This window comes from Musa acuminata, chromosome BXJ1-10, assembly GCF_036884655.1.
Source record: "Musa acuminata AAA Group cultivar baxijiao chromosome BXJ1-10, Cavendish_Baxijiao_AAA, whole genome shotgun sequence".
NCBI classification, from domain to species: Eukaryota; Viridiplantae; Streptophyta; class Magnoliopsida; order Zingiberales; family Musaceae; genus Musa; species Musa acuminata.
Window position 1 is genome coordinate 17812031 of NC_088336.1, and position 8971 is coordinate 17821001.

An 8971-nucleotide genomic window follows, 5' to 3' on the forward strand; every position below is an offset into this window, starting at 1 on the left:
TCTCTATATTTTAGGTTCACAAGTTTTCAGATCAAGAAAGCTTTGTTGCCAGTTGTTTTTCTTTCATAGAGACTTTCCAACTTTTTCCATAAAATATGTAGAAATTTCAGTAGAAACATAATGAAAGACACTATCATCAAGCCACTGTCTAATAAACCCGATTGTTTTTCGATCTAACCTCTCCCACTCATCATCTGTCATAGTTGCCGGTTTTGCACGATCCCCTTGTAAAGGTCCATACAAATCTTTGAAATACAAGAGATCTTCCATTCTTGGTTTCCATATCATCCAATTGTTTCCATTCAAACTAATCATACGAGAAACATTACTGGCCTCCATGTTCAAATATAAAAATTAAATCACCAAAACCCCCTGCTCTGATACCAATTGATGGGGATATAAACAGGAATAATCTTTGTATATGAACAAATACTAGAAGACTATAATACGCAGCGGAATTAAATGGAAGCATAATCAAACAGAACACCAAGATATACGTGGAAAGCCCCTCCAATGTGAAGGGTAAAAACCACGGGGCAAACAAGAGATAATCCACTATGAGAATAATGAATATACAAATCTCAATCTCTTGCCCTAAACCCTAGCAACAATCTCAAGAGAATAACTGGGATACAAGGATCAAGTCACTGCCCACAATATCTAAAACCTCCCCAAGTAATCACAGCAAGAGTCTACTATAGATTTGACCTAACCTGAGATAGAACACTGTTAGATGATTGAGAACAACCTCTCTGCGTTGTCCTTGTCTTTTTCCCTTTCTTTCTCTTCCTTTTCTACCTTGTTTTCCTCATTTTCTTTGAAATCTCATGGCTGTTCTCTTCTCCCACATTGCTGCCCTATTTATGTCTTTTTCTGCCTCCAAAACACAGCCTCCATAACCCCCCTAATGTTAGTTAGGGTTAGGTTAAGAGGGGGTGAGCTGTGGGCTGCCCAAGCCCACTATGGACTTAATTTGTGGGCTGCCAGCCTAACAATTCCCAGGTCAGTTTCTCTTGTTATACTTGGATGTATTTGTAGTTTGCTAACATGATATATGCATGGTGATATCAAATGCTTTGTGGGGCTGTTTTGGCAGGTGGATCTGAATAGGGCAGGGGTGCCTTTACTAGAGATTGTCTCTGAGCCCGATATGAGGAGTGGACTTGCGGTTGCAGAATATGCTGCAGAGATAGAGAGGCTGGTTAGGTATCTTGGAATAAGCATTGGAAATATGCAAGAAGGTTCACTTCGTTGTGATGTAAATATTTTTGTCCGTCTAGTAGGACAATCAAATTTTGGAACAAAGGTACTATTTGCTTATTTCATAATCCACATGGTCTACTGTTAGTCTTTCATATAAATAAAACACAGAGTCCTTGTCATCTAGTGTTGACCGGGGTTTTTCTTCTCTTTCATCGGTAGATAAAAGTAGTTGTAACCTTGCAACAGGTCAACATTTCACCATGCAGGAGCATTTTTTTTCCCCAATTTAACTCCTGTTAGTTTAATACTGGTTACCTACTCTTTCAGCAGCATTAATCCAGCCTTAACACTCTTTTAAGTCTCACACTGACCGAGTAATTCAAGGGCAGTGGTACAGTAACATGGTTTTTGACTTTGTAGGGATATATATAATATATGCAATTTTACATTGGTATATTGGATATTTCATGAAGTTACAGGGTTACACTAGAAAATTTTTCTAAACAAAATTAATATACTGTAATAAAGAAAGATAAACAGAGAAACATAACAATTTATATGTGCTTATAAGCTAACATATGTATAGGTTGCTAAAATGGCTTGTGATATTTATTTTTGAACCCTCATTATTCCATGAAATCCCACGAAAAGTGATTTTGAAACCCTCTAAAATATATGTACTGTTAGTAAAATGTTTTGTCTAACCTATATCATGCCATAGGAAGACCACTGGACGCTAGTTGGGCTTATAATAAGATCGCAAATACTTCCTAAAATAACTACTAAAATGATAAAATTATTCCAAAAATTACAGGAAAAATACTATAAGTATCACCAAGATTCGTTACAATGTAAATCTGCCTTCTTCTTTCCAAATTTTTTTAGGAGTGCAATTTGAAGGTCTTTCCCATCCTGACTTATACTAGGATTGGGCTTCTCTTTCCTATCTTTGTCTGCTTCTTCTAATCTCTGTAAACGTCCTTTTTTTTATTATTATTAGGCTCTATTGGGCTATAACATGCTGAACCAACCAAAAATGTTGGCCCCTTCAATGATCAAGAAGGCTGATCCATGACCAATTAGGCCCAGGTTATGCATAAACTTGATTTAAACTAGTCCTCCATAGGGTTCCAGGGTCAATTAACAGTGTATCAGTTTATTATTTTATTTATTAAAGATTTATTATTTGACCATTGTTAGTGCTTCTATTTGGTTATAACTGTTGCTTGATATAGCACAAATGATCTTAAATTTTTATCACAGAGATTGATGGTTAGCACACTTTTGCTTGTTGCATTCACAGGTTGAAATAAAGAACATGAATTCATTTTCTGCAATGAATAGGGCCATAGATTATGAGATCTCAAGACAGGTTCTTCTTCATAGCCAAGGTCAAAGTGATCAAATTGTACAAGAAACTCGTTTATGGGAAGAAGGTGCTCAGGTTGTCATCTTCCTTCTAGTACGTAACTCCATCTCCATCAGTTGTACATGTAATTTTTTATATTTAATCGTGACTTTTTCTGTTTGCAGAAAACTTTTACAATGAGGAAAAAGGAAGGACTAGCAGAGTACATATATTTTCCTGAGCCTGACCTACCTGAAGTTATTCTGACAAAAGACTATGTTGACAAAATTCAACAAGTTTTGCCTGAGCTCCCAGAAGCAAAACGCAGACGATATGAAAAATTGGGTGTCAACATGCAAGATGTTCTCTTTCTTGCCAATGACAATCATGTAAGTATCAATTATGAATGGTAAGTAACTTTAGAAATAGTAGCTATTTTTTGTTAAGCTGGTAAAAGATGGCCACACTGAGCATATAAATTTCTCAGGTTGCTGAATTTTTTGATGCTTCTGTTGAGAATGGTGCTGATGCAAAGTTGGCTGCCAACTGGATTATGGGCGACATTGCAGCTTTTCTGAAGAATGAATGACTTTCAATGAATGAAATCAAATTAACACCAGTAGAGCTTTCTGAGTTAATAACTTCAATAAAAAATGGAACCATTGGTGGGAAGATTGGGAAGGAGGTAAAAGTGTGATCTTTTGCACTTCCTTGGTATGAACATTTTATTCAATACTTTTATTATGGCACATCTGATGTAAAGGAAACTGTCGACCTGTAAAGATAACTAACTAGCTACTTGTCTCATCAAGAAAAATGGTTGTGGTCTCCTAATTTTTTTCTTTATTGTCACATTTTCACTACCTGGTGTGTTAAGCTAATTGTTACTTGTTGGCATTCTCACTGGGAATCTGACTTTAATTAAGCATACTATGTTTCTTTTCGGAGAAACAATCAATCGTTGGTTATTTCTCTTTTGCCTTGTGCTTTGACCTTAAATCTTATGTGATATCACATTTTTAATTGGGTTAAATGCTCTTTCTGATAAGTTTTCTAAGAACATGATAATATCATAAAAGTCATTATATTGATAAATAACTTATATATGATAAAGTTGTTTGGCTTTATATCTGTTGATCACACTGAGTAGCTCTCTCATGTATCCTCCTACCAAATAACTCACAAACTACAACCAAACCAACAAGACTGCAATTTATTTATTTATGCTCTTACTATGGTGGCTTTTATAGGAAAGGATGCTAGTGTTGTTCCTATGTATGCATTCATGTGTCACATGCTAAACATCCATACATGGAGTTCAAATAACACACTGTGTGCATCACAAAAGTTTAGTGCTGTCTCATTTTACACCTTTTTTTCATTAGTTTTATTGATTCAATGTCCGCAGATACTTTTTGATCTTTTATCAAAAGGTGGAACGGTAAAGTCATTGATAGAAGAGAAGGATTTAGTTCACGCAAGTGTAGTTTACACTTCTGTTCAGATGCATGATAACATTAGATAATTTACTGATGCGAACAATTCCAGTTAACTTCTAAACTTCTTTTCTGCATATATTTGACATATTTTCATGCCTTTTACACTTCTGTTCAGATGCATGATAACATTAGATAATTTACTGATGCGAACAATTCCATTTAACTTCTAAGCTTCTTTTCTGCATATTTTGACATATTTTCATGCCTTTTACATTTCTGTTCAGATGCATGATAACATTAGATAATTTACTGAAGCGAACAATTCTAGTTAACTTCTAAGCTTCTTTTTTTGCATATTTTGACATATTTTCATGCCTTTTACACTTTCTGTTCAGATGCATGATAACATTAGATAATTTACTGATGCGAACAATTCCAGTTAACTTCTAAGCTTCTTTTTTTGCATATTTTGACATGTTTTCAAAATATGTCATGAAAACAATTCCACCGCAGGCCGCTTCCCATGCAGCGAGCAGCGACTTGGTCGATTCGGTCCGGCCATCTGACTTGGCGCCGTAATCGGCAATGTTGTATGCTGCTTCCCCATACGACACAAGGTCGTCGAAGACGACCACGAGGAGGAGAACGATGAAGCTCCTGAGCTGAGCCATGAAAGCACCGCAGCCTCTACTGAAACCAATACACTCGGTGGAGGTGTTGGAGAGCTTGATGAATGGACTGCTGATATTTATAGGGTTCGTGTGAAGGTGTTTGTGTTGGTGGCTGAAGGATGAAGGACGAAGGAAACACAGCCCGAGATTTACGAGGGAACACTCCCTCAGGTGCATGCATGTGAGAGAATGCTGTATTTTATTAGCATTTCTGCTTTTGGATTCTTGGGTTTGGCATTTTTAGAAGACAAGTAGGCACTAGAAAACGGGTTCTTCGATCCGTCAAAGGAGAAGAAATCCAAGAATACCATGTGCACTTGGTGTTGAAAGTCAACCGAGGTAGGAACACGGTGAGACCATTTCGGTTGCTGCAGTCAAGATCTCGATGGCAACTGCTGCTGCCATTCTTGAACTCGGGTTTAGCTTGCAAGTCATCTGATTGGGTTCTGCATTCTTGTTGGAAGAGCTAATCGAGTTTGAGTGGCACGAACTGGTTGATAAGAAAGGCATCAAACCTCGTCATGCACTGTGACAAATTTAGATGAGTGGAGATGAAGGCGGCATTAATTTGAGATGTTAAAGTCAAAGAAGTAACATTTCCGTCAACCATAGGAAATATTGGCCTCTTAGTGTGGTTTTTTGTTCCTTGGTTAATCGGTATACCCCAAAGTCACAAGCCACCAAATGTTAAAGTCAAAGAAGTACATTTCCGTAAACCATAGGAAATGTTCCTTTCTCGGCTTAATTGTCATTCACAATTTTGCATGATATCATCATTTACCATCTCATTCTTTTATAAATCATGATACATGTGTGCTATCAAAAAGTCTCTCGCCCACAAGATATTCAATTAGTAGACTTCCTCGACAAAGTCTCTCGCCCATAAGATATTCAATTTCATTGGTCCAATATTAACATCCTTCATAGAAGCTCAATCTTATGAGAGCATGATAGAAGATCATGTCAAAGGCACACATTGAATAGCATTCATGCTTCCTTATATCCTCGATCAATCTATAATTAAGGATCAATCGTATATTTGAATAACTGATGTGTGATTTGAGTGATTAATCGACGAAAATCTCTCTCTCAAAACTTGTATAAACACTTATTACCTCAATGAATAAAATTCATCTCTTTCACAATCTATTCTTCGATTCTATATTAAACACATATATAACATAGAGGGATGCTTGGCATTTTTTTGAAGCTATTCTCTGTCTAATAAACCCAATTATTTTTCGATCTAACCTCTTCCACTCATCATCTGTCATAGTTGTGGGTTTTGCACTATCCCCCTACAAAGGTCAATACAAATCTTTGCAATACAAGAGATCTTTCATTCTTGGTTTCCATATCATCCAATTGTTTCCATTCAAACTAATCATGCGAGAAACATTACTGGCCTCCATGTTCAAATACAAAAATTAAATCACCAAAACCCCTTGCTCTGATACCAATTGATGGGGATATAAACAGGAATAACCTTTGTATATGATCAAATATTAGAAGACCATAATATGCAGCGGAATTAAATGGAAGCACAATCAAATAGAACACCAAGATATACGTGGAAAACCCCTCCAATGTGAAGGGTAAAAACCACGGGGCAAACTAGAGATAATCCACTATGAGAATAATGAATATACAAATCTTAATCTCTTGCCCTAAACCCTAGCAACAATCTCAAGAGAATAACTAGGATACAAGGATCACGTCACTGCCCACAATATCTAAAACCTCCCCAAGTAATCACAGCAAGAGTCTACTGTAGATTTGATCTAATCTGAGATAGAACACTGCTAGATGATTGAGAATAGCCTCTCTGTGTTATCCTTGTCTTCTTCCCTTTCTTTCTCTTCCTTTTCTGCCTTGTTTTCCTCCTTTTCTTTGGAATCCCGTGGTTGTTCTCTTCTCCCATGTTGCTGCCCTATTTATGTCTTTTACTGCCTCCAAAATGCAGCCTCCACACTCCCCCTAATGTTAATTAGGGTTAGGTTAAGAGGGAGTGAGCTGTGGGCTGCCTAAGCCCGCTATGGGCTGAATTTGTGGGCTGCCAGCCTAACAACCTCCCCCTTCAGCCCATAAGGGAGGCTGTCCCATGACTCCTCAATGCGACACCATGCCGACCAGTTGTCGGCATATCTCTTGTCTTTCTTTTGGTAAAGTTTTTGTCAACATGTCTTCTCTATTATCATCTGTGTGAATTTTCTGAAGTTGCAACTGCTTCTCTTAAAATACATTTCGAATCCAGTGGTATCTGACATTTATATGCTTTGACTTGGAATGAAACATTAGGTTCTTACACAAATGGATGACACTTTGGCTGTCACAATACACCATATAATTTTTCTGTTTCAGCCCCAATTCTTGTAAGAATTATTTCATCCATAACATTTCTTTGCATACCTCTGTAGCAACAATATATTCTGCTTATGTGGTGGAGAGAGCAATACACCTTTGCTACCTGAATTGCCATGACACAGCTCCCCCTACAAAAGTAAGTACATAACCTGAAGTAGACTTTCTCGTATCTATATCTCTTGCCATATCTGCATCTGTGTAACCTGTCAACACATGTGGTCCATCTCCAAAGCTTAAACAAACCTTAGAGCTCCTTTTGAGATATCTAAAAATCCACTTCACTGCTGCCCAGTGCGTTTTGCCTGGATTTGCAAGAAATCTGCTAGTAACACCCACTGCATATGCGATGTCTGGCCTCGTACATACCATTGCATACATTAAACTTCCAACTGCTGAAGCATAAGGAACCTTTTGCATTTTCTCCTTCTCCTCATCACTCGATGGACTCTATTCTGAGCACAACTTGAAGTGACCTGCAAGAGGAGAACCAACTAGTTTTGCATTGCTCATACTGAATCTTTCCAATATCTTCTCGATATATTTCTCCTGTGACAACCAAATCTTCTTATTTTTCCTGTTATGGGAAATCTGCATACCTAGTATTTGCTTTGCTGGCCCCATGTCCTTCATTGCAAAAGACTCACTCAGTTCCTTCTTCAACCTGTCAATTTTAGACATATTTTTTCCAAGAATAAGCATATCATCAACATAAAGTAAGAGAATAATAAAATCCTCACCAAACCATTTGATGTATACATAATGATCTAAAGTCGTTCTTTTGTATCCATTTTCTATCATAAATGAATCAAACTTTCTGTACCACTGTCTTGGAGCTTGCTTTAGCCCATACAAGCTCTTCTTCAACTTGCAGACAAAATTATCTTTACCTTTGACTTTGAAGCCTTCTGGTTGCTCCATATAAATTTCCTCCTCCAAATCACCATGAAGGAAAGCTGTCTTCACATCTAACTGCTCAACCTCCAAGTCCTGTCTAGCAGCAATACCAAGAGCAACACGAATAGAAAAAATTTTAACAACAAGAGAGAAAATCTCTTCAAAGTCAATACCTTTCTTTTGACCAAAGCCTTTCACAATCAATCTAGCTTTGTACTTAGGTTGAGAACAATATTCTTGAGTCTTCAACCTAAAAACCTACTTATTCTTCAAGGCCTTCATTCCATTTGGTATCAGCACCAAATCATAAGTGTGGTTCTTCTAAACAGCATCCATATCTTCCTGCATAGCAAGTAACCACTTCTCTTTCTACTCACTTTCAACTGCTTCCTGGTAACTCTATGGTTCACCTATATCAGTAAGCATCACATACTTATCTGTAAAGTATCTTCTAGAAGGTTGACATTGTCTAGAAGATCTTCTCAACTGAAGTTCTGTTGGAACTTGCTCTCCTACTTCTTCTTGCTCAACATGTCCTGTAGATAGATCAATATCAGGCTCTATACTATCTTCCTGCACATCTCCCCCATCACCGTGATATACTGGAGGAATAACTGGGTCACAATATGCTAATCCTTCTACGGAAGTCTTGGCCGGTGTCTTCTTCTTCAAATCTTCAAAAGTTTGATCCTCAAAGAAGACTACATCTCTGCTTCTGAACACCTTCTGCTTTTCTGGATCCCAAGGCCTGTAACCAAAATGATCATGTGAGTAGCCAAAAAAAATACATTATTTAGTCTTACCATCCAGCTTGGAGCTCTCATTGTCTGGAATATGGGCAAATGCACGATAACCAAACACTCTTAAATGCTTATAGGAATCATCTTTCCCTGACCATACATGCTCTGCAATATCACCATCTAAGGCTGTACATGGTGATAAGTTGATCACATCAACTGCAGTCCCCAAAGTCTCATCCCAAAACCTTTTGGGTAGCTTGGCCTGTGAAAGCATAGATCTGATCTTTTCCATGAAGGTGCGGTTCATCCTCT

At 37.5% G+C, this 8971-nt stretch overlaps 1 pseudogene; it reads left to right on the forward strand.

Moving 5' to 3' along the window:
• The first annotated feature begins 1054 nt into the window (after nucleotides 1-1054).
• Nucleotides 1055-4784, forward strand: LOC135595128 (glutamyl-tRNA(Gln) amidotransferase subunit B, chloroplastic/mitochondrial-like; annotated as a pseudogene).
• The last annotated feature ends 4187 nt before the right edge of the window (nucleotides 4785-8971 follow it).